The sequence below is a fragment of the Hesperophylax consimilis genome, chromosome 18 (genome assembly GCF_061612785.1).
Source record: "Hesperophylax consimilis isolate HC1 chromosome 18, BYU_Hcon_1.0, whole genome shotgun sequence".
Classification (NCBI taxonomy): Eukaryota; Metazoa; Arthropoda; class Insecta; order Trichoptera; family Limnephilidae; genus Hesperophylax; species Hesperophylax consimilis.
In genome coordinates this window covers 4755374-4783331 of record NC_142853.1, presented here as the reverse complement: position 1 = coordinate 4783331, position 27958 = coordinate 4755374, and positions in this window count along the sequence as shown.

Here is a 27958-nt window from a genome sequence, read left to right as displayed (position 1 = left end):
AGTACTGTTTCAATCCATAGTAACACATTTTCAATATCGAGCACATTGCGTTTTTTTTAAATAAAATGTTTACAAGTTTATGGCTTATCAGGTCGTTTGGTCTGTAATCCAAGATAGGCGGATTGTCCGTTCTAAGAAACCAAGTACTCCAGATAAAGTAAAAAGTTACTTTTCAAATTCTGTAATGGTTTTATTTAAGTTCTGTTATTATATCATTATTGGACAATTGTTTCACATAACTACAAACCTATAGATCTTTCGTAGAACTTAAAAGTTAACTTTGAAATTTGATGAACTGTTCAAATTCTGCAAAACATCTGCCCCTTAGACAATCAATATCTATAATATATCAACAATGTTTAAAAGTATCAATGGATATATGATAGCCTTTGTCAAAAATATAAAAAATAAACACTTTCGATCCCAGCTTTCACAAATTTTATGAGAAGATAACCACAGCGGTAACCGGTAGTTACAATACATCAATAAAAAGGGTGGTTTTTTTCAATTTTCGTAATTCCAGTTGTGAAAACCATTCAAGCAAATCGATGTGAAAAAATGTAATAACCGTAGATTCAGTCATATGCTTTCAGGGGATCTAAACCTTTGTGCATACTTTTTCTAGTACTTTTATGGCTTTTGCTAGAATTAATATAAAATTTATCGGTCGTTAAACCTTTATTCAAGTTAATGTCGGGGAAATATTATTAATGTTTTATTATTTACCCTTGCCAATGTCATAGGAGAAAAACGCTCGTTAGCTCTTTACCATTCAATTGATTTTGAGCCACTGTAAAAAAGGTATATTTTCCTTAAGAGAAAGCTACAAGCCAAAAGTGTGTATATTCTTGGTATACCTTATATTGTAGGTAATAGGCATTAAAATAGCTAGACAAACGGAGTCTAGAAAGTTCGATTTCAAGCAAAAAACTGTTTTTTTATTTATTTTGTAAATAATTTTATAAGAAAGCCAAAAAGTTATTCAAAAGAAACTGTCACAGATAATCTTAACCATAATAATGTATTTTTTTAAGTTATTTCCGCTTTGTTTATGCTTTCATAGATTTCTATTGGAAAAATATTTTTTTTATTAGTTTACATTTATATTTTTGGTTGATTGATTTATTTTTTATTTGTATTCTACTCAAGCAAAATGATATAAAAACCTTCAATTTATCTAAAACATATTTTTTGGTGTGCATAATATACACCAATTCGTTATAAAGATTAATCAAAATAGTGATTTGGCATTTAGCTTCGCCTTATCAATAATTTGCTCTCATTTGGATACAGGTGATGATGGTGATACATTCATGGGGGAGCCATTTTCAGCCATTCAATATAACATTCCTTGGGATAACAAGGTTCTATACATCATTTTGGCCAAGATTGAATTTTTGCACAATGTTTCTAAGTATTTTTTTCTCGTTAAAACGCTATCTTAAATATATTTTTAAAAAAAAAAAAATTATTTTAAATCTTATATAAATATATCGATAATGCAAATAAGTTTTATTCAATATAAATAGATACTTACTTTTATAGAATGAAAAACTTACATTTGCTATTTTAAAGCAACAAAGTGATTTAAAAAACATTATTTTTAGAACAACAAGGTACCACTTGGAAAATTTATCGCAAATTTAGTTCTATCTGGGATAGATAAACTATTTTTGAAGCAACATGGTTCCATTTGCATTGTAATTAAAGCTCATTCGCTAGGATTAGCAAGGTTCTATTTGCCAGTTGCGTGAAACTGAGAAAACGAATGAAAAATGGCAATTAAAAAAATTACACAGTGTATTATAAACGAATTATCTTTCGGTTTAAACACATTATATCAAAAAAACATTATATCTAGCCAAAAAAACTAAGTAAAATAATCAAATAGTTTAACCTTGTTGCTCTGAGTTTAGCTGATTTTCAAAACAACAAGATTCTATTCATTTTGTAGAGTTTTATGGCTAAATGCCACCTTATTTTATTCAATATTCAAATTGTTAACATTAATATACCACAAATTATTATAAGCATTAATTACACGCCTGAAATATTCATACAAATTGAAAATATCTCCATAGAGTAAAAATAAATGCCGCCGACGGGAATTGAACGCGGGTTCACCTTCTGATGTCCGGTCAGGTGCTCTGGATCACAGATCTACGTCGGCTTATTCCCAACCCGCCAAATAATTCAATATGTACAAGTACTTCAATCGACAATTACTGCATATTATATTTTTTTCACCTATAAACAACCAAATTATTATTTTTGTTGGAAAAGCTTTGTTAGTGTTGAATTTCCCACTAGATGGCGTCGAGATATATCATATCTACATTTGACGGTGAAATATTTATTTATACTCGGGAGATATTTTTCAATTTGTATGGCTATTTCAGGCGAGTAATTAATGCTTATAATAATTTGTTATCGTTTGGGCTATGCATAAAAACATGTCTTATAAACATTAGTTTATCATTAAAAATACATATATACCAGTTTCACACAATTGACACATAGACCCTTGTTGTTCTAAGGGAACTATAATCCGGAGTGGACAATCGTAAAAACATGTACTTCATGGTTCAAACCTGTCCCTTATTCCTATAACCATTTTATGTAATATTTAGATATATGCGCAGCAATTTTGACTTATTAATCGCAATTCTTTTTGTTAATTACCTAAGACTTTATCGAATTTTGGACCGTGTGATGAATAATGGCTAACTTTTTTGATTACTTTTTTATGAAAAAGTGTAACGTTTAACATTTTCGGGTATCGTTTTGACTTGAGCAATCATTCACACAACTCTTATTATTATCCGCTCAAATTAAGTATCAGAAAGACGCTGGTTAATGCTATATTTCATTTTGATTAACCCAATTCAGAATTGTCTACGTGTCCAGGGAGTTCTTAGCAATAGATTTTCATATTTGTCGGTTATTATCGTTTTGTCTTTCTGAAGGTCCAAGTTATACCATAATAAACAATTTCTAACCCTGTACAAATCGAAAGTGCGACCCACCGTTGAATTTGTCAACCATCTCTGGTCTGGAACCAAAAAATACCTGAAAAAAATGCTTGACTCAGTGCAGAAACGAGCGCTCCGTTTGATAGATTCCCTATCTTAATAGGCAATCTTTATATCACAGGCTTCAGGTAGTTATTGTGACGTTGTTCCATTTGTATTACGATGGAAGATGATCTGAGGAACTAGCGTAATTGATCACTTAACGGGAAATATTTATCGGGAAACACACCGAAAACGCGCCTTACATATGTACAAGGTTGAAATTTATCACATGAAAACGGGACGCTTCTACGACTCGTTCTTGAGTTCAACAGCTCAGCTGTGGAATTATTTGCCAGCCTCTGTGTTTCCTCCCTCCTACAACGTGGGTCTCTTTAAGACTCTTTAAATTATTTTCATAATGGCCTCCTGTGTGGAGTAAACGTAAAAAAAAGACGATGAGAGACAGAGATTAGGGACAACCGCACCTCTATAAACACGATTTAGGTATTTTTGTGATGTTTGTAAAGCAAAACCAACAGCTTGCTATTATTATCGTAATAATTATAAGCAATAATTAGTCGCCAGAAATATCAAAACAAATTGAAAATATCTCCAGAGTAAAAATAAATGTCGCCAACTGGAATTGAACCCGTACCTTCTGATTTCCGGTCAGGTGCTCTAAACCACTGAGCTATGTCGGCTATTTCCAACCCGCCAAATAATTTAATATGTAATAGTACCTCAATCAACGATTACCGCTTATTATATTTTTTTCACCTGTTAACAACCAACTTTATATTTGTAGGAAAGGATTTGTTAGTTTTAAATTTCCCACTAGATGGTGTCGAGACATATTATATCTACATTTGTTGGCGAAATATTTTGACTTATCAAATATTATCATTAAAAATAATTATTTTTGTAATTTAAACTATGGCTCAACCTTTTTTTCTTATTTTTGTTGAGCACCCTTGAGATGTAATTTAAAAAAAAATCTTCTATGAAAATTCGTCGGTCACTGATTGGTTTTTCCAAACAATGATCACGTGGCTTAGGCATCATTTTTCAATGTATTCACAGATATAATTTCATTCATCATTTTTCAATGTATTGACAAATGAGGATTGCCTTCCCTTAATATCTACCTCAAACCTTACTTCAAGGCTTAGATTTCTCTAGTCTCTGGTATTGACTCTAGTCTAGGTAGATAAAAAACGTGTTCTGTCTCTAGGTCGTTCAAAATTTCAAAGGCATCATCTTGTGTGGAGATTATAACATTTATCGATTTACTTGAATTTGGTCGGATCACTGTTATTTCTAAGTTCGAGGATTGTACTTTAAATTTTAAAGATCTAAGAGATTTTTCTAGTCTGGCTTTTTTGTTGTTAAGAAGGACGAGTAAGGTGAAAATATGCGATCGACGACTCGAAGGTTAAATAAAAAATTTTCCGATGTTTATTTTTTCTCAGACTTGTTTTCACGAAAAGGTCTTTTTCAGATTGAAAATAAATACAATAGAAGATAAATAAATTGTTCATATTGTTAAAATGGCTAACTCCTTTTTTGTGTTGTTGACTAGAAATTATATTTTTTACCATAAAAATAATTTTGACGTAAAAATTCCGATTATTTTGAAACTATTGACTTTTGTATTGGCAAATGATGAAAATTGATTATATACATCGTGATTATACAATCGTATTTTACTAAAAGTTTATTCCTCAAGCGACTGCAGTCCCCTTTTTAACCGCATTACGAATAATCTGAAGAGATTCTTAATAAATAATATTCTTCTTTTGATTCCCATATTTATATTACCATAAATATTTATTTTTTTAGATAAAAACATATTTACTGTTAGTAAAACAAGGACAAAGGATTTTTCTCTTTCCTCTTATCAAGAATTGACAAAAGCTGTCCTATAAAATATGTTGAAAAACTTTTGCATGAAATATAAAAATATATGTTATTACTAAAAACAATATTAGTGATTCTCAAATGAAAATTTGAAACAGAAAAAGATACTGTCGCATTAAGAACAGCGATCCGGCAAGGCCAAATCCTGGCTTTATGTCATAGATGCGACCGTATTTTTTTATTTTTCTATTGAGAATCGCTTATATTGTATTCAATAATTAAATATTACAATTTGAGAATTTACTCATTGAGTTTTCCAAAAATAAAACTATATTATTTGAATTTGGGGGCCAACAAAAGGTTGTCGACCCTTTTATATTTCACTGGCGGTCATTGGTTTTTAGATCTCTAATAGAATATCCAGGGGTCGTTACAATTGATTTTCCATCTGAAGTGGAGGTTAGAGATGTAATGAGGGTTCTGGGCATACCAAAGCTATGTGGCACCGAAAGGCTACTTCACGATCGCTGCTGGATAAAACGCTCACATTTTAGCAACAGCATTTTCACAAAAAAGCCTAGAAACTAACCCAAAACAAAACACATTACGTTCCTAGTTATGATTTGTCCCTTTTTGCGAGTTATGTTTAAATTACTTTCCGATCGTCGTCGGGATTTGCGGACAAGATTTAATCCGATTTTTACAACCACCTTTTATTACGTTCTATCGAATATTTCCATATGGCTTTATGGTTTTATAAAACGATTTAGCCGACCACTGCTTCGGAATAGCCGACCTGTTTGGTATCAGTTTTACAACTTGCTTTTTATGTGACTCTATGTGGATTGAACTGTAAAATATATCACGAATTCTAATGCATACTTTCGACATTACATTATGCTTATCAATATATGGCATTATTTTCTAAACGCTCCTTTTTACAATTTCTCATATTATCTTCAGTTGTCTATTACATAAAGTTGATTGTCACAGGCGGGTGGACGGCGAGGATTTGATTTGTATATAAATCTACAGTTTTATTCCGAGGATGACGAAAATTTTCTCATTTTTAAAACTATGTGTGAAACCCGAGCAACGTCGGAAAGTTCAGTTAGTACTCAATAAAACAAATGCCAGAACGCGTGTGTATTTATCCAAAAGTCTGAGGGTTTGTTTTTGTTTAACTTTTTTGTTTTTGTTTTGTTTAACTATTTTTTTACCATCATTATGAAATTTAAATGGGATGGCGATATACGATGTTAGGCAAGTGTAAGAGAGATAAAGCGCGTGTTATGTATATATTAAATAGGCTAGAACCAAAAGGTACTAAGTCAGCGGAAACATTTGTTTCTATTCAAATTTCATTATTCATTCTATTGTGTAAACACACTCTTACTTACCAAAATTTACTAAAAAAAATGAACTTTATTACGTACAAAAAAAAACTTTACCTAATTTTTTTATTCACACACAAAACTAGGTATGTACAATGTGACCTTAAAACGGAGTACCCCAGAAAAGTAACATTTGTTTCGAGATTTGTAAGAAAATAAATAAACAATCACAAAGCAAACTTACTTAATTCTGCAAGTTTCAAAATGTAACTTACATTCTGCTCTTAATCTCTTCATATACACCCTTTAGCAATAAAAATTAATTGAGAAGTATAAAATTAGTTCATTTTTATCGGCGAAAATGTCTACTTCAGCACACTCTACCTTATTATATCGTCGACACATTTGGGACAGAGGGCATAAATGTTTTAATGTTTTAAGTATATGTATACATAGTTGTAGATGTACCTACTTACTGACCATGAGGATAAAATTAGTGAACTTTAGTTTTTACTAAAGACTTCATCTAATTAATTAAATTACAATTCTTCTGAATTAAAAAAACAAACCCACAGATATTATTGATTCATATGATAATGGATGCAAAACAAAATATCTGTACTTGTAAAAGAAATGCCCCGTTGGGAAAATTTACTGATAAATATTATTCATGAAAATGCCAGCATTTGAATTCAACATGTCCGCTATGATGTAAAGGGGCAGACCCAATCCTTCACGTGGCTCCATTTATCACAAGAAGCGGTCTGTGCTCTGTATCATCCGCACACATAACTAACTTATTAGCTTTCATAAATTATAACGGCATGAATGTTCAAATATTTCAAGTATATTTCGTTACATGGAGAGTCTTATTAGATTAAATAAATTTTATGATTATAATAGCAACAGAATATTTATTGTAAGAATTGAAAATTGTTAAAGAGCGTAAATAGGGACGGGTTGTTTCATAGACAAATTTAGAATATCTGTTACATGATGATATATTATAACAAAACTTGTTAAACAGAAATTTACTTCGAAATTTGATGCATTTTTTAATTTTTTTTTTGGGAGGTGGGTACAGGTACCGTACCGCCGCCCCGGGAATCATTTATTGGATAACCAGCACCTTTGCCAACCTTAGTGGTTTGCTGCATTTGCTGACTCAACTGCGTTGCAGGCCAGATCACGAGAGACTGGTTGAGGGAGTTCCTTTGACCTTTCCAACAGAACTCTCTCGGAACATCACCTTACACTGCAATGGGAGGGATAGACTCATTCGTCAGTCACTTGTGCATACACTGACCCCCATATTCCTACCCACCTCTCATACCTTTTTTCCCCTTTTACTCTCCTTCCTCTCATTCCTCTCCTTAAAAAACCCTGCACACAACATCCACAAAGATGACATTAGCCCTGAATGAAATTATTTTTCTCAGTGCCTACTGTGTGGAGCTAATGTAAAAGAATAAGTTCAAAATTCTGTAAAACAACTTATCCTAACTGTATTATAGTCTACTAAAAGCAAAAACAAATTGTCGAAGCCTGTGGCAGAATTTCTTTAGTTCACGTGAAATTGAGAAAAAGCTCCTCGATTTCTACTATTCATTCTATTTACAATCTGAGATAAACATTTTTTCTGTCTTTGGCTAAATTGACAACATCATGATATTTTTTCCTAAAATCTAAAGTCACGTGGTTACCTATATCGAAAGATCACGTAGCGAAAGTTAAAATTGCTCAGCAAAAGTTTTACAATAAATAAATTAAATATAATTTTTTATTCACTAGATTAGATCCTTGGAATCCGTGAGCTTAGTTTAATGTAATTTATTCAGCTTTCCATCATAAATTTCTTGGTTAAGATCTGTATTTTCGTTTATCTACAGTGAACTAAAAAGCTTCAAAATGTGCAATTAAATAGAAAAAACGACGTGTGTTTTGATCCATACTTTTCACAATGATAACTTAATTTTTACTGCTTGGAATAAGAATACAAAATTATATATTTAAAATTTATTATCTTGTGTTATTTACAGAAAAAGGTACAGGTTTTGTAGCTTTAAGCTCCTCATGAAACACAGCCCTTTACCGGAATAATAGTGATATGAAACTCATCAGGCTATTTCTTGTAACAATTTAGCTGCAGGATTGTCTGAAGCGAGAGTCCTACCTCCATCCCCAATAAATCGTTCGTTTTAAATTTTTGATTGAGGCGCAATTAGGGCTCCCTCCTCTTGATTTATTGCCATGGATTGAAGTTGTGTTGTTCGAGGATCAGGGGTACAGAATAATACCGAGATTCTTCCACTAGAGCGCATTCTTTTCAAACATTTGATGATGACTTGTTGAGAAAACTGTTGATCAAATTTATATGAAATTGAGAAATAATTGCATGTGCGTAAAAATCCATTACGAAGGGTTGTTTCTCACAAAACTGAATATTTGATTCAAGAAGTCATTTTGTGTTGGATTGGAAAAAAAACGCCAAAAGGGGAATGGTTAGGTTAGATTGATAGTTATTGTTTAGCATCCCAAATTTTGTATTAAAATTCGATATATTTTTTTCTAAACAAAATACAATTTAATGTTAGAAACCAACTTATTTATAAAAAAATCTGCAAATGCGAATAAACAAAAGTAAAGAAATTCTAGAAGAGTGACTAACACAAAAAGTACAGAGCTGGTAGTTGTGTGTACCTAATTTATTCAAATGTCTAATTAACGATTATTTCTATGGAGTCAATCGTCATTCGATTATGAGCGTATATATTCAATATTCTGCGTATATATTCAATAATATATATATGCAAAAAGCCAACTCGAATTTTTGATTAGTGAACTAAATTGTTGTCACGGAATGGCGAATGGAATAGAATTGTATGCATTCGTTTTCTAGAACCAGAATTCTATTGAAAACAAAAGCCACCAAATGAAGGGCTGGTGGTTGGTAAGATCTCTCGTCAGGAGTTCGTTGAGTTTGTTCGTGGTTGGAACGATTCGGGCGACATTGACAGCTGCCAAACCCCCTTCCTAATATTTCACACTGATATTGCAAGGAATGTAGACTGACGGTAAAAACCTGCAAATCTAACCAGACTAAAGTATCTTCTAAAGAATGTTTGTAAACCCTGTTTGTCCAGGAAGTAAGAACGCATAAATTAGCATTATTAAAAATTGTTATTACCTTAAAATATTCACACTCTTTCTTTATATGAAAATTATGCGGGAACCCAAATTATAATCCACTTTCCGTCTTATTAGACGTCTCAAACACTTATTTTTTCAATATAAATAATGATAATGAATGTGAATATAATGTTAAATTACACATTAGGTACGTACGTCGTGGAGGACTAGAAGATTAATTATATTCATGGCCATTAAATTAAACGGTTGAAATTATTAATAATTTAAGTATAAAATTTTATAATTCATCAATGGAAACCATTAATTGGTTAATCCAAGCGGATCACTATGTTTGATGACTTAGCAGTGGTTCCCGGGCTCATGGGGTGATGTTTGTCCTGGTCTTTGCGGCGGATGTGTCTACCCACTAACAGCCTGCTCGGGAGAGGCCAGTAGAGGGAGACCTTCGACCTCTCCAGCCGGACTCTCTCAACCCATTGCCTTGATTCATACATCCGTCACTCAAAGATACATTGACTCCCATATTCCAACCAACCCCTCATAACTTTCTCCTTTATTTCCTCAAAAAGATCCTCCACGCAGCAACGACATGGGCCACCTGTGTGGAGCTATTAATAAAACTATAAAAATACCTAAGTAGAAAATTATCAATGAGATACCGAACTTTATAAGTTTAAAAAAATACGGTTACCTTCTTGCAGTTTTACAATGATGATGTCAAAAGAATTAGAAAATGTATTTATATATTTATAAGACTTAGAAATATTCTTAGACTAGAAAACCTAAAAAGAGTGTACTATGCAATTGTACAATCTATATTACAATATGGTATTATTGGCTGGGGAGGAACATATAACAATATATTAAATCCACTTAAAATAGTTCAAAGATTGATAATTAAAGTAATATTGAAAAAACCATCCAAATTTTCTACCGAGATTCTCTTTTCAATATTCAACGTACCCACAATAGACAATATATATAAAAAATATTCAATTCTACAAATTTATAAAGAAATACAGTTAAATAACTTACAATTCAATTCATCAGCAAGATATCAAAAAACTATCAAAATCCCAAAACTCAATACAAAGCACACACAAAATACCTATCTCTATCTAGGTATAACATATTTTAACATCCTTCCATTATATCTAAAAAATATTGAAGATATTCAGGAATTTAAAATAAAATTAAAAAATTACCTAAAACTACTATAAAAGTCCATATCTTACTCTTATTATTATTTCCTTCAAATCTTGAAACTGTATTATTGATAAATCTTGCCTATTTCTTACTTATCCCTTTGGTTTTGAAAAAATATTATTTACTTACTTACATGATTCCATATAATTGAGCTAGGATTCACTCACCAAACACAAGAGCCTCGTCTCTTTATGGTGAGGAAAAGCTATTATTATTCACCTTTATAACACTGTATAATATGTATAAATTGTATATTTATTGTAAAAAACATACAAATATTAAATAAATAAAAAAAAAATAAAAAAATAAATGATGATGTTGATTCCAAATATTAGGAACTTCTTTTAACTAATTATACACTTTGGATTATGTAATTGTAGGTTAATGTATTGAAGTCTATTGCCTTTGAAAGTCTTCTTTAGGAGGCGAGGCTGGTTTAACACCCTACCAATAACTACCAATCATGTTTGATTTAAAGGACGGTTGAAAACAGAGTTTACTCCTTCAGCCAAATCTACAAACTCCTATGGAAACGTCGGCTTTTTTTTCTCAGACCAATGTTCATATTTTTGTTTCTCTGAAAGTAAGTTCATGAAAAACTTATACGTAAACTCCAAAATGTAAGAACCATAAATCAAGCTATGTAAATGCTACATACTGGTAAAACTTTCGGTTCACGAGGGTTATTTTATTATTAAGCATGAAATGATTTATCACAGACAAACCCATTATTATCAGGGCTTAAAATTTGAAGTTCACACATTGTTTTGAAGGGATCAGTCCTTGGTTAAAAGAAAATGTTATCATGTACCTACGTTTTGAGTTGATTTCATTTAACACAGGATATTATAATTGTAGTGTTTACAATCAATTAAAACACATAATTTAATATTGATATTTAAACTTGAAGGTGGTGAGCGAACACGGCAGGAGTCAGGAATAGAATTAATCAGTTTGGGCTAGCTCGGCCCGTTGCAGTGCTGGAGACTGGTGTCAAACATCACGTCTGCTATTGGTGAACGAGTCGCCAGTAGAAAGTACTTTAATGTGAGATTGTTGCTATTTTGCTTCACACGAAATTATCGATAAGTTATGAAAGATTTATTAAACATTTCGAGTTTGCTTCTCGGGTACATATATATATAACATCATTTTTGCAGACACATGATGCATGACTCAAGAATCGTGAGGATTCAAACAAATAAAAAAATCACTACATTCAACTTCATTGTTTGAGCAATCAAATACCAACGAAAAAGAATATCATTGCCAATTGCCTATTATTTAGAATCCAGCCCTCTCTGTTGAATAACAGAAGATTATTTAAAATGTACGTAAGTACCTACACAAAATAATATTTAGAGAAAACTGATCATATTTTATAATAATTCTCCAGCAGCTGTTAGATATTAAATGATATCTTTCAGGTTCCACACAAATAATTTCCGATGTGCATTGCATCCAGTTTGACCAAATCACCTAATGCTTGGCCATTTGCCCCTGCACTGATAACAAGTGGAATTGCTGCAGCCCTTCTGAAATGGGTCTTTTGAATGACCATCGATTTACATTGCACGTAGGTACTGTTGGCTGAATAAGTTATGACCTCTCACAGATAATGATTTAACTATTTAAAAATTGTGAGGAACGTGTTTTAATATTTGTTTTATTTGCCATGACACTACGACGCTCATGATTGGTATTTGACGTTGACAATTGAAAAATAAAATGATTACTGTAAAAAAATACACTGATTTAGCCAACACAAGAAAATTAGACTACCAACGACAAGTGACAATCCGACTATTCCTAAAATTGTTGCTGGTCAAGCAGTAGAAGGTTTTGTCGAGATTTTAATGAAAATTACAATATCCTAGAAGTTCCACTAAAAAAAGCATGCTTTGGTGATGAACTATAAACAGCTGATTGGAACGGTATTATTTCATAAAACTTTCAAATGAAGGCTACATTGAATTCGCATATTATAGTAAAGGTACATAATTTCATATTTCAATTCATCCGTTTTACATTTCGTCTGCTTGTGAATTTGCTTGTACGTTTCGTTTCCGGTTAAAGGTAGTTACCGTTTTAAAAGTTCAGTAAAGGTGCTTTTTTTCAAATTTGAAATGATCATAGGTATATATTTTGACAATTATTTTACAAGCAATAATTATTCGAATGACGCCATGACGATCGAACCAATGATCGAATGACGAATGAGCCAATGATCGAATGACGAATGACGCCAACGGGACTCTTCGAGTCCCGTTGGCAACATGTATCTTTTATCAGGAGATTTTTCAATGTGGATGAGTGTTTCAGGCGAATAATTATTGCTTGTAAAATAATTGTTACCCTTTGTGCTATGCATAAAAAATCTTGTCTTAAAAACATTAGTTTACCAAAAAAATAATAAATATATATTTTGATTTTCTTATTCGCATTTCTTCATTATTATGGTGGGTAGGGACCTATCTGCCAGAAGAATGATTGAAAAAAATAATTGTGGTTGATATAGTGACGTTTCTTTGGACAAATTCTTTATTTAAAACAAGTTCAAAAGGTTTTCATTAAATAAACCATAAATAATGCTGGTAGGTATTTAAGTACCTACTTTGGTTTACCCAAAAAATTGGTTTTGATTTGTTAAATAAGAGAAAATTAGAAACGCGCCTTTTTTGGACAGAACTACTAGTAATATAGTATCAAATACATTAAGAGCAGAAGTCACCACCAGTTCGATGGACAGTTGGGCAGCAGCCAGTGGTAGGCACTAGGCACCAGGTACTGGAAGCAGGTAGGTACTAGGTACAGGACCCACGGGCGGATGCGGTGAGCGCCCGTTGCAATCATCACCCGGCCGGCCGCAGAGGACTAAAGCTCCGCCAAAAGCTGCACATATTATTATGGCAAATATTAGTCCTGGAAATATTATAATAGTGTTTCATGGTAACGAACTTGTTGGTAAGTATGTAATTAAAGAGTAGAATAAATGCTAAGTTTCCTTTAATCCTAAATGTTTTTTTAATGGACTGGAATATTCGATTATTACTCGGAATTGTGGTCTGAATTGAAAGCAACGAGGAAACCTGCAAAATGTACCGATTTTGGATTTGTTATCAGAATAGAAAGTAATGACAAAATCTCAGTTAAATAAAATTTGTGGAAAAATCATCATTCTTACGGGCATAAATGCAAGGCTTGGGGTCGAACTTTGAAAGCCATTTTCTCAAGCTCCATGCCTCCAAACCGAATGAAAGCTTGGATACGTATTCAGAATATTTGGTTAATATTTTTAACACACATTTAAAAAAAAACTTCCCGGAGTCGAAATGTGAATATCGCACAAAAGTCTTAACTGCACCGAGATAGTGGGACTATCACATCCTCGATTAGGAGTGGTGTGAGGCTGAAACGGGAAGTAAATGTGACTATTCAAATCTGTTCACTAAGCACGGCTAAATCCGTTTCACGTAACGTTTCAATTCTTAATGGTTATCTTAGACCAGTGTGATTCTCAGAGCATCTACCACTCTTTATGTTTATAATGTGCTATATATTATTTTATGTGGATTTTAATGAGATAAAACGATCAAAATAATTATATTTTAACTGCCTACGCAAGCGCCGGCAGGGTAAAAGAAGCCCCCAATAGAAATCGAAACATCGATAAAGCTTTAAGCTGATTTTGATAACCTGATCTGAATAGTCAGGTAGGTAATACATCAACTTCCGTCTCAAAGGCTTCGGGTGATGGAATTCTTGTATCATACTCATTATACAGTGGAAATTGCACTGCCTTATCATAAATAGCACCGCTGACTTTATGATCAATTCCTCTTGTCACTTTTATTGAAATGTCTTCGGACGCGCCGATACGGTCTGTAAAATCTGCAGAAGGAAAACCATTTATCGAAATCAATTAGATTCAACTTTGCAGGAAGAAGCCAACCCATTTTTGTAAGATAAGAGGAAGAGAAAAAAATTACTACAAAATTCTTTTCAAAATTATAAATACCCATGAATAATCTTCCCTTTCAAAAATCAATATGAATCACCGTCCACTAAGAATCCCCGAATCTTTCCTCGACTCGAAACTTTCTCCATATTCCTTTCCAAATAACCAACTTAAACTTCTCTCAACCTCTTGTGCAAATTAGACGACTATAATATAACATCCACTGTATTGATAAAACAAGATTCCAGATAGCGTTTGGAACATTACATAACTTCTTGTTTTCAATTGTCTTCATTTGAGACACACTTTATTGTCTTTAATTTTGTTGTTGTTATTGATATTTTCCATACTAATGGTTTTATTTAAATAAAACTTTAAAAAAAAGAAAAGGTTAAAGAACACTACACAAAATCGCACACAAATGTAAAAAAAAAATCATCAAAAATAGTGATCAAGAGATATCTGAATATGGAATCCCGCAAGGTACGGTACTCGGTCCTAGATTATTTTTAAATATTTATAATTTTACTACACCGCTATGGAACGGTTAGAATTTATTCTTTGTACTTTATATATTAACCGTTTATCTGTTGTGGACATTAGAAATAATAAAAATAATAAGAGCACTACTCAATTTTTTTTCTGGTGTCTCTCCTATACCTTATCTGGAAAAAAACTTCACCTTCACCCTGCAGGCTCTGGGATAGTTTGGTTTAGTTAATAGAAGAGTATGTATCACAAAAATAGACTTAGAATATTTTATCCCAAAGCGAATGATAGAAATTACTTTGCAATTTGAAACTTATATAGAAATACTAGAAATTCAAGACCTATGCAATTTCATGATGCTAGAGGTCGTAACTAAGATAAAGATTCACGGTTGAATATAGGATTAAAATATCTAAGGATTTTAAGTTTAACCTTTTTTTGAATTGTTGTGTTATTTATTTTCAATATTCCGAAACTGTGGCTTGGATCTTTTCATTCAAACTGCTTCCAATTGATAAATAATAATATCGACCGGTGGATTACCGCGATGAGAAATGTTTACGTGTTCGATTTGTGCGGATGATTGAAATAGTTGAGCACGTCCCGCGTTGGTCGGAGGATGTCTTTAATGGTCTTTAGTGGAAGCAGCAGGCTGGAACGGGCAGGTAGTTGTGGCTGATGCTACTATAGCCAGAAGAAGGCAGGTGTGACTTCTCATCACCAATTCAAGGAAGAACCACAACGAATAACTATATACTGTTAGGTTTGATTTTTCTGCTGGTTTAATGTACCGTCAAACCACTGTTGTTGACCGTCATAATACCAGTAAATTTGTGGCTTTTCGGAGAGTGGGGCAATAATAATATTTAATTATTGAATAAAAACATAATATTAAAATAAAAAGTAAATTAAATATGAAACCGAACAAGACACAGAAAATAAAAAAAATGGTAACGGTCCCAACTGGAAATTGAGCCGATGACCTATGTCTTATCGAAACAACTCTTTTAACCTTTTTTGTTATTTGTTTTTGGGATGTTATGCCGTCACACACATCTGCCCTGATGATGGACACAGTAACGATGTCCGAAACGTTTGCTTAAGAAGGGGTTAGCGCAACACGGCATAACACCCCAAAAACAAATAACCAAAATACTTTTTGCCGTGAAAATCTTAAATCATAACGCTTTTAACAATTCATCATATCTATTACCACAATTCTCATTTTTTTTACTGCTATCGTTGCATGATTACAAAGTTCTACCTGATATGTGTTTTTAATATAGATAGTGTCTTGGATATATTATAAAGATTTTTAAGGGATACCTAATGAGTTTTCTACAAGTCTAGGATTAATACTTAATTTATCTTTTGATGATTATTTTTTTATTAATTTTCGGTATATCTGCAGTCTCAACATTATATCATTTTGTAGCTATATACTAATCAATTAATGATTTTATTTTGGCTATATACTAAACAGAATGCACAAACTGATAATATGTTAACTGTCGATTCAATAGTTATTCCAATAAATTAAATACAGACTAGTAGAAAATTCAATAGCTGTCTCATATAAAATGAATGGTTGATAGAATATATTATATAAAGATTTAATAATAATATAAATAAATTAAACAATTTATATTAAATTATGTTCTTCTTGTGACTATACCTCTAATAAGACAACATATATTATCAATACTGGATTTTATTTTTATTTTAGTTTCATGCATCGTTAAAATTTTTTAACATTATCTTCTTCTAAATTGAAATAAAATATTACATTGATTGGTAAAACCCCCAAAAATTATTCCAACAATTCAAAAAATAAAAATATTGGTGATATTAAATATTATAGGTGTATCTAAGCGTATACAAAGCAGGAATGCTTTTGGCAACTTTCAACCACGATCCACACGATTGACCAAATTCGTCGAAATTCTATCGAAAATACTTGATGCTGATATTAATACTACCGAAACAAACATAATCTAACATAACCTTCATTTAACTTTTAATTTATATCGATTAACCAAAAATCACTACGCTATCAAAAGGCGATATGGTTGGAATGCCATTCAACCATGTCTCAGTATAGACGCCTTGCTTTATCCACTTTCACACATACCCACCCATCTGTTATTCTGCCTATTCCATCCCCTGACTTAACCATTTGATTGTCCCAATCGTGCTTAGTCTTTCTGGGTTGTCCTCAATTTTACTTCCATTATTTTGCAAGTTATTGTATTTATCGCCAGTGTGATCCCGTTTCAATTCAAGTTTATGGTAAATTAATCAATATTTTTTATTTCTTAAAATGTATGTATATATATTTACGAGACGACGAATAAGAATCATTTGATTTGTCTTTAAGTACGCTGTTACATGATGCTACGTTATATAAGCTGTTTGCAAATTTTTGTAGGTAAGTGAAAAAATGAAGCGGAGATATTTTGATGATTTACAAAGCAAGTAGAACATGTACCGTATGAAAAAAGAAATGGTATCAATGCAGCAAGAAAAACAAAATAATGAAGATGTTAAAGGCAACCTCTTTGGTCGTAATACCAACCATCAGACCAAGCTTTCTGCATAGTTCCCTTTGCTCACTCACAACAAGAACTCGATAGCGGCTCTTTAGTCGAGGAAAAGAAACTTTCAACATTCATTTAAGTTTCAACCATATGATCAGGAAATAACAAAATAATTATACTATTATATATTATATTATAAATTATGGAATATTTCTAGATATTTTTCTTTTAAATTATTACTGTTGCCGAGCGACTGTGAGGTTGAAGGCAGTGAGGAGGGGAAGGAGATGGCAAAGAAGAATATGGTGAAGTACCTGGCTATTCAGATCTGGTCACCAAACACGGCCAATGAATTCTGAATGGTGATCTTATACAAGGACGATGCTGAGAGTATCTTTCACTCTGGAACGTGCCCCAATTATGCTATATATTATTTTAAATGAGTAGTTTGTGAAATAACACAAATCAATCCAATAAAATTTATTTGAACCCGTGACCTCTGGCCTACTAGCCTTACCCTTCGACCACGGAGGCCGTCATAGGCCGACTGTTTCATTACAAAGTACAGTAATTTATTCACAGTCCTCCTCACTAGGGATTCCAGTTCCGAGGCTGACTATTAGTACTTACGATGGTGTTAAATCATGATTTTTCTCATTTTATGTTAATTGATTTCCACATCTTCATATAAGTTGATATCCACATTTGTTGATATCCTCAACTTCATGTTTGTCGATTTCCACATCTTCATGTTAGTGGTTATCCTCATCTTCATGTTTGTTGATTTCCACATCTTCGCGTTAGTCGATATCCACATCTTCAAATTTGTTGATATCCTCAACTTTAAGTTTGTCAATTTCCACATTTTCATATTTGTGGTTATCTTTATCATCATTTTATTTGATTTCCACATCTTCATGTTAGTTGATATCCACATCTTCACGTTTGTGGTTATCCTCATCTTCAAGTTTGTCGATTTCCACATATTTCAATTTGTTGATATCTTCTTCTTCACGTTTCTTGATATCCTCATTTTCATCATTATGTGTAAATATATAATTTTTTTAGGTGATTTTAAAAATATATTTTTTTACCGAATTTAATCGGTCGATCCGGATGCAGCAGAACTTAAATAGAACAAATTCTAGAACATGTGATACAACTTATAAAAAAATGTACTGTATTATAATTCTTAACTCAAAACCAATCATAATCCTATTGTGTATTTAACAAGTAAAAATTATTATAATATCTTTCAAAGGTGTGCAGCTAAAGAAGTATAATTATTATAGCAGATTACAAATTGAATAAAGTTTTTTTTAATTTATTTATTAAGTGGTGAATTTTGTATTTAAACTCCCGGTGACTCTTTTTTTATTAATAGATGTAGTGTACCCGGCGTTGTTCGGGTGATGAATGGTTTGGAGTAAGGTTTTGAGGTTGTGAATTCTAGTGTACCTGAAAACTGGGAATATTTTTATGATGGAAATAATAGTATTCTAACTAACTAACCATCACGCCGTTTCCCGCAGGGGTACGCAGAGAGGAAAGACCGCCAAACAGCTCGGTATTGGCACAAACTCTTTGCCTTATTCACATTCATGCATCGTCTCATACATACTTTTTTATTTTTCTAACTTTTGACATGGCCCGACACAAGTATCTGATTTACTTGGTCGTACCATTTTTCCTCAGGCGTCCCAAATTCGACTACCATTCACATTTGCATCATATATTCTCCTTACACTCGTTTCTTCGATCATTCGCTCTACATGCCCAAACCATCTAAGCGTCCCTTTCTTAATCTTACTCATTACGCTTACATCAGCCTTGCACTCTTTGCGAATCTCCGAATTTCTCACACGGTCATTCATGGTTTTACCACACATACGCCTCAGGGATATCATTTCTACATTCAGCATTCAGTCTACATTCATCCTTTCTCTGCCAATTCTATGACTCACTTCCATACATCAGGGTAGGTACCAGCACTCCGTTGTGGACTGCTAATTTCGCTTCTTTGAACATTTTTTTGCTAGCGCCAACTGCGTTCAGTCCTCCATCAATGAAGTTACCTGCATTTACCATTCTTTCAATATCTCTGTCAGCCTTTCAATCTCGCGTAAACATACTCCCTAAATACACAAACTCATCCACCTGCTCCAAGTAGTATTCTAAAGAATCGAAAAGCTTACTTTTTATAAGTTTACATATGTTTCCTTGATCGCGCCATGTCTTCCTCGGGCGTCCCCGATTTCTATCATTCACTGCTGTATAACATGTTTTAATATTAAAAATAAACTACATTATATCGAGTTTTATTCGACGCCGTATCTCATTCTAGTTATCTAGAGATAATGTGTTAAGTCTTCCTGGGTCATCTTCGAATTTTTATACCTTCACTACTGTATACAGCATTGTTACTGTTAAAACAAATACATTATAGCCCAGTCAATGAAGGGAAAAAAAGACCCAATGTCGGAACTAATTCCCCGGAAGCTGAATTTTTCACAGATGTTAGAAGACCTTTAGACATGTATTTTTACAAAAGTCCCCGACTTTCCCCCTTGTGCTTCCTTCCCCACCCCCCCTTGAATATATTTTTCAAAGCCTTTCGGAATACGCTAATATCTCCTTAATGGTTTTATAAAATCAGATTATTTATTTTTTGTTTAGTTTCTTATTAGTTATTCTAAAAAATTGTATTCTCTCATTTTTGCAAGAAAAGCTATACAATCTCTACATTTTATTAGTAAAGGAAAAATATCAGTTTTTAAAATAGTATTTCAGAATATATTTGCACATAACTTTTTTCTGAGCCTGTTAACGAAAAAAAATAAATCAACAAAACTTGTAGACAATATTTCTAACTATAAAATAATGTATATAATGATGGGTTTTAATTTATAATAAGGCACCTAGGCTGTCAATAAGGAGCACGGCGCGCGGCGGCTCGAACGCGCAGCGGTTCGCGGCGCAGCGAGAAATTACAAAAACCTTAGGAAAGTAATGATTAATTCATGTGTTTGCTTTTTTTATAACAAATTCATCTAAATTTGAAGAGTTTTATTGTTATTTACCAGTTTTAGTTCGGAGGGGAGGGGGGAATATAAATATTTTCCCCTGCCCAATGAAGCGCTTTCATTATCCACCAACCGCCGTGCCCCGGTCTGGCTAAACAGTCATATTATGTTGTATGATTGTTTGTAACTTATTATTTAAATAAAAGTATGTGGGAAATTTACGAGAATCAGTTTACGCGTCCTCAACAGTAACCCAGATGCTCCAGGGACATGAATATTCTTGGGCAAACAGAGCCTACACTTTAACAGCAGCGTCTCTTGTCTACGTAATGAGAGAAGAATACCGAGATATTGATGGGAAATTAAAACAAATAGAAAATATGTATCAAGATTTTACGTGTTATGTGAAAAAAAGATATGGAGGAGGTTAATAATGATGACAATCTAAAAGAGACGATTCCATATACTGAAGCAAGTGAAGACAGGATTAAGGAATCATCGAGTAGGAGTTCCAAGTTGTGGCTTTACCTTCTACATTGCAAGAATATAAACTATTCACTGAAAATGGGTACTTTACAATAAGAAGAAGCGACAGATATTGGTCCGGTACGTGGACGGACATGATCATCGAGCAGTCTCTTATGCAACCAATGAAGTCAGTAGGAGGTTTGACACATGGGCGTGGAATCACTGACAGCGCTTTGTCAAAGTGGAAACTTGGAACCACTTACTGCGTGAAAGTGCAACAGAGCATTGAAGAATTCATCGGAATAGAATTTAATTTTACTGAACAGCATGTTGAGCTGCTCGAATCACGGAAGAAAAGGGATTAGCTAGATATAGGAAAATATATATCATGGCTAAGACAGCACAGCCCGTTCACCAAGCTCTTGGGGGAGCTGGTGTCTTTATCTTCAGGGTTTATTTCGGATAATAGTGTCAATTGTGATAACGCTTATGAGGTGGGCCTGGCAGCTATGCAAAAAATGAAAGGATGTTATTTTGGAGATATATGACTGAAAAGGAAAGACATGGTGACTACCCAGCAAGATTCAAATCCGCAACTGTTAGGACGAGACAAGCTGCAGTAAACCCCCAGCAGCTATTTAACAGAATACTGTGCATTAGTGATAGTCCTAGCAAGCTTTAGACCTACTTAGGAAATGAATTGGCTTCAAGACCCCTTCTATTTTTGATGAAGTCTCCCTTCGTAAAGGAACAAAATCATGTATGGCGAAAGTATTTGTCGAAAGTATTCATGACGAAGTTGATTTGGAAAATGCTGCAATAGTCATCGATGGGGGATACCTCCTACACTCTGTTGTTTGGCAAACTTAAACTACTTACGGAGACATCATTAAATCATACTCACGTTTCGTCCATACTAAATTTGGAAAACATTCTATTGTCGTTTTCGATGGATACCCTGAAGAACCAACTGTAAAATATGAAGAGCAAAGACGAAGGTCGGCTAACAACTCATCGTGCGATATTGAATTAAACTGCACTACACGTTGTTTGACTAAGAAGGAAGCTTTCTTATCTAACAAGAAAAACAACAAAAATAATGATTGAAGCACTGTGTCATAAATTTAGTGAATCTGGTTTGTAAACAGTCACGGCCGCAGGTGATGCCGATATTGACATTGTACTAACCGGTATCGAACAACTCAACATCTTCTCAAAAGTGATTGTTGTTGGCACGGATAGTGATCTTTTGGTATTACTTGTAAGTCTTGCTCCTGAAGGAAAATCTATTTTTTTTCTGTAAAGATGTTGGTGGAAAGCCACCTTCAAGAACTTTCTACATCATAGAGAAACCTATAATGTTACGTAAAGATATTCGAAAACACATGCTATTTACCCATGCCATTACGGGCTGTGATACGACCCTATCTTTATATGGGTTAGGAAAGATAAAAGTTGTTGACATGATGAAAAACAATCCCGAAGCAAAACACGCAGCTGAGGCATTTCTGGAAAAAGTTGCAACTGAAGAGAACTTGTGGCAAAATGGGGAAAAATTCGCTCTCGCCATGTATGGTCTTGGTAGCTACTCTAATTGAAACGAAGCTCGATACTATAAGTTTACCAGACTAACGACAAAATCAGCTTTTAAAACTAAATTTGACTTGGCAAAACTACCACCGACTTCAGAATCGTGTCATCAACATTTGTTGAGAGTTTATTTGCAAGTACAGTTTAGGTTAGGAAACAAACTAAACCCTATAAACTGGGGATGGAGGTATGAAAATTTAAATGAAAATGGTGGAAAAAAGAAATTTTTTAAATCATTTGCTCCTGATGACCTTGTTTCTATGGTGTACTGTTCCTGCAAGTCTGGATGTGGAAATTACTGTAGCTGCAGAAAATCTGGATTTACCTGCTCTGCCATGTGCTATAACCGTAACGGATTATCATGTCTGAACACACTCTAGTTTGACGAATAAATGGAAGACTCTCTTGACTAAAATATTATTTAAATATTTGCCTAATTTTGTCATAGATAATATTGATAAGTATATAATATAATTTACAAACCGTTTTTTCATTATAATATTTTTTGAGGTATATTTTAAGAAGCTTGTTTGAAAGTAAACCATTTTAGATCTATGCACTATTTTAAGTGATTTGTTGTTTCGGTATTTTATTGTTGATAGGTGCACATAATAAAACAAGTGAGAATTTCCACAAAAGATCTTTCAGAACTTCGCCATAACATAAGGTCTGCAATATTTTAATGTTGCGATAGGGCTATATATTTTTGGCTTATTTAAATAATAAGTTACAAACAATCATACAATATAATATGACTGTTTAGCCAGACCGGGGCACGGCGGTTGGTTGATAATGAAAGCGCTTCATTGGGCAGGGGAAAATATTTATATTCCCCCCCTCCCCTCCGAACTAAAACTGGTAAATAACAATAAAACTCTTCAACGTTAGATGGATTTGTTATAAAAAAAAGCAAACACATGAATTAATCATTACTTTCTAAGGTTTTTGTAATTTCTCGCTGCGCCGCGAACCGCTGCGCCCTCGAGCCGCCGCGCGCCGTGCTCCTTATTAACAGCCTACGTGCTTTATTATAAATTAAAACCCATCATTATATACATCATTTTATAGCTAGAAATATTGTCTACAAGTTTTGTTGATTTTTTTTTTTCGTTAACAGGCTCAGAAAAAAGTTATGTGCATATATATTCTGAAATACTATTTTAAGAACTGATATTTTTCCTTTACTAATAAATTGTAGAGATTGTATAGCTTTTCTTGCAAAAATGAAAAAATATTATTTTTTAGAGTAGTTAATAAGAAACTAAACAAAAAATAAATAATCTGATTTTATAAAACCATTAAGTAGATATTAGCGTATTCCGAAAGGCTTTGAAAAATATATTCAAGGGGGGGTGGGGAAGGAAGCACAAAGGGGAAAGTCGGGGACTTTTGTAAAAATACATGTCTAAAAGTCTTCTAACATCTGTGAAAAATTCAGCTTCCGGGGAATTAGTTCCGACACAAAACCTTCATTGACTGGGCTATTATGTCGACTTTTATTCGTTTGCGTATTCCAGTGCAGAGATAATGTGTAAAGACATCCTGGGGCGTCCCAGACTTCTTCTACTAATCAAACCACTACTATCTCTAAACACTCCTGACACTAATAAGAACAAACTTTTAAATTTTAAGCAAAATCGGTCCAGTAGTTTTGAGTCTATAGGGGACAAACAGATAAACATTAACTAATATATATAGATAGAAGATATTTTGAAAACAAAAATATATTAAAAAGAAACATCAAACAAACCACTCTCTAAACACTACTGACCTGAAATTTACAGCAAAATTTTTCGAGTAGTTTTTGAGTCTATGAAGAACAAACAAAGAAACATTCATTTTTATATATTTATTAAATTGTGATTATTTTTATTGTGTCCGGGATCACCCTGTCGACCGAGACGAACGCAAACCAAAGCCCGTGAGAGCCGATCAAATCGTCTGGTAATAATCCCGCAATATACATTTAATAAGAATATTACAGAACACTTATCTAGGAGCGGAGAAACGCTATTAAGGTGGAGAATTATTTCACGACTTGTTTTTTACAGGGAATCGAGAAATACAATGTTTAGTACGTATTCATGTTGTAATATTGCCGTTTGCAGTTTACGGAAAGTTAACTTTGTTGTTCTGTAATGTATTACATACTTGATACCTTGTTAATAAAAATATTTCGTGTATAATAATTCGTACATATTTTTTTATGAATATATCTCAGAGCTGGCCCGATTCAGTGGAAATATGGCTCTATCAATTGGGGTGTGTTATATGGCTGAATGATTTGGTAAAGGGAATATGTGGTAAAGGAAGGTTGAGATAAAAATAATTTTTTAAAATACCGGATCCGTGTGTCCGAAGTAAAATGAATGTATCTATAACTTTTAAACATCCAGGCCTCCGTGGTTGGAGTACTTACGATCCTTGACTATAAAACACTGGTCGAAGCTTCAAATTTCGGCGTGTGCAAGTTATTTTTACAATTAATTATTAGAAATAAAATAGAGTATATTTGCGGCATTTTCCAGAGTGGAAGATACCCTAAATATCAATATCGGGTAGCACGGTCAGAATATGATTCCGACAGTCTGTAGACAAAAGCCACCGTTTTTGGCGTGGCCTCCAAGTTGTTGGATACGTTGTCATTGTAGATATACTTTTTATATTCATAGTGTCGTTCGTTATAAATAAAATAACTGACTTATTAATGAATTGAGATGATCTAACTAAACTCTAAGAATTGAAAAAAATCGTGTACACGATCCGTAGACTTTATTAATTCATGTAAGACGCGGATCAAATGATTTTAAAAGTACATGCGGACTGCCAATGTATACTAAAGTTGTTATTTCAATTCAACATCGTCAATTTATTAGTATTTTTAACTCTTACATACCCGTCTGACGTTTTTGTTGCTAGCACATGTCACCTCATTGCATTATTAATATGGTTATGGCTATCAATGGCGTGACCGTGCTAGGGAAATAATTGTTAAATTAACGGTAGGCATACCCCTACAGATCAGATACTGTAAAGTTACCGATTTCACTGTGTTAGACCCCAGAACTAAATAGATAGATACGAGTACTTTCCTTTTTTGAAGAGAAACTTCTTTACGCGCGTTATGCATTTTCGAGAACCGGAGTAAAACCGACTCATGACCGTCACGAAAAACCGTGATCATTTCGCTATAGGAACCTAGCTAATATTATATACCTAGTTTAGGTCATTCTCCAAACTCAGCTTCGCGGTCTAAAGGCAGGGCGCCCGACTGCCGTCGTGAAGAACCGAGGTTCAATCCCCGCTTTGACTATTTTTTTTCTTCTTTTTGTGATTTTTTTTAATACGAGGAAAAGTGATAAAATGCTCTCGTGCTGCGACTTTTAGATATTTTGACTATATGATATTTTGGTCGAAATATAGCTTACAAATCGAGCCGGTAGAGTCACTCGGTATTTTGATTAATTATTTTTATTTTGAATTATTAAAATTACTAATCAAGGCCGATAACGCGACTAATTACCCTCGCAGACGTGCGTGACAAGTTTTTTTAGAAAAAAACACGGCCGTAAGTGAGTTTTTCAAAATTTAGAAATGTTTTTCAAATTCAGACTCCATACGGGTATGAGACTGTTAAAACACGATAGATCTTTTCCAAAACGGACAATTATACGGAAATATTTTGAAAAAAAAACAGATATGACTTCACACTGCCGATATATCTTCGATTCAACCCTATATAAAGCGTTAACGAGACGTTATGTGATATTATTCATTTGCCGTGTTTGAAAATGAAAATTTGCCCGGGACAAGTCAATTGAGGAGTACACGTTGTATACGCGGTTCTCGTCGCGCGAGATACCTCTCCTCGCGGTCTAGAGGCAGAGCGTTCGACACTTGTTATGCAGGACCCGGGTTCGAATCCCATATTTTTATAATTTTTATTTTTTTTTATCACATGCTACTTATAAATATGTCAACAGACAGAAAAAAGAGAGAATGAAATGAAAAGAGAGAGAGAAGAATACTAAAAGTTTCACTTCCGTCGTGCGTAGGCTTGCCAAACACTGTATTTTTTTTTCTACACTTTCCTCTTCCTCATTTCTTTCCTCTCCCCGCCGCCATTACCCTCACAACACACCCCAATAGAGGATTCCATAGTATTACTGGCTCTAGGCGGTTTCTAGCAGTTGGAACTCTTGTGCAATATTCATATAAAAAAAGAAAACGTGTTCAAATACCGGAATTCTTTCATGAACATAAAACCGATTTCATTGAAGTTTCTGAGGCCCCAGAGATGAGATGAACGGTATTATATTTTTTATCTGATCTATACGGATTTGAAAAGATCACAGTTTCGGGGATTTAAAAAAAAATGTAAGTAAGGAAGGTTTCATGACCCCCCTACCTTTATATTGAGGTCCAGAGCAATGGGGGTGCAATCCCCTGTCGTGTTGGATGCAAAACTCATCTATCAAGTCTCACACCACAACCAACAACCCTCACCTCTCTGCAATCTATTCAACCCTTGGCCGTGTCCCCGTTCAGTTTAGAACGTAGTATTCCAATTCGCATAGCTAAAGCTCTAACGTATGAACAATCTGTAAAAAATATGTATAGCAAATAGCTAACGAAAATAAAAAATGTTTACATGGTTCAATTAATTAAGTTAAGTGAATACAATTTAATATAAAACAAAAACCACCACACAGTGGCTACGGTAAAACATGATGCGGTCATGGACCAGCGAAGCTGATTTCAAATTTTGAAACATTATTTCTCCATTAGTTTCGATGGAAATGCATACATTGCAATCATACAGTATCGTGGTATTATTTCATTTACAGCTAATTAAGTTACGATCACACCGCAGTGAGCCCTCAACTATTTTACATTTAACTTTGCGCTTTTAACAAACCATAATGCGACATTGACCCATAATCTGTGCAGGAATAGATATAATCCAAACCTCTGTTATAGCGTAAATTTAATTATTAAAAAATGTTGAATAAACCATATTTATTAAATAAGTTAAATTAAAAATGAGGCATTTCATTTTTAGGAAAAAGAAATATTTTGGTTATGTTTGTTATTTGTTTTTGGGGTATTATGCCGTGTTGCGCTAACTCCTTCTTTAGCCAACGTTTCGGACAGCATTGCAGTGTCCATCATCAGGGCAGATGTCTGCCCTGATGATGGACACTGCAATGCTGTCCGAAACGTTGGCTAAAGAAGGAGTTAGCGCAACACGGCATAATACCCCAAAAACAAATAACAAAAATACTTTTGGCCGTGAAAATCTTAAATCATATTTTGGTTATGATTTGAGATT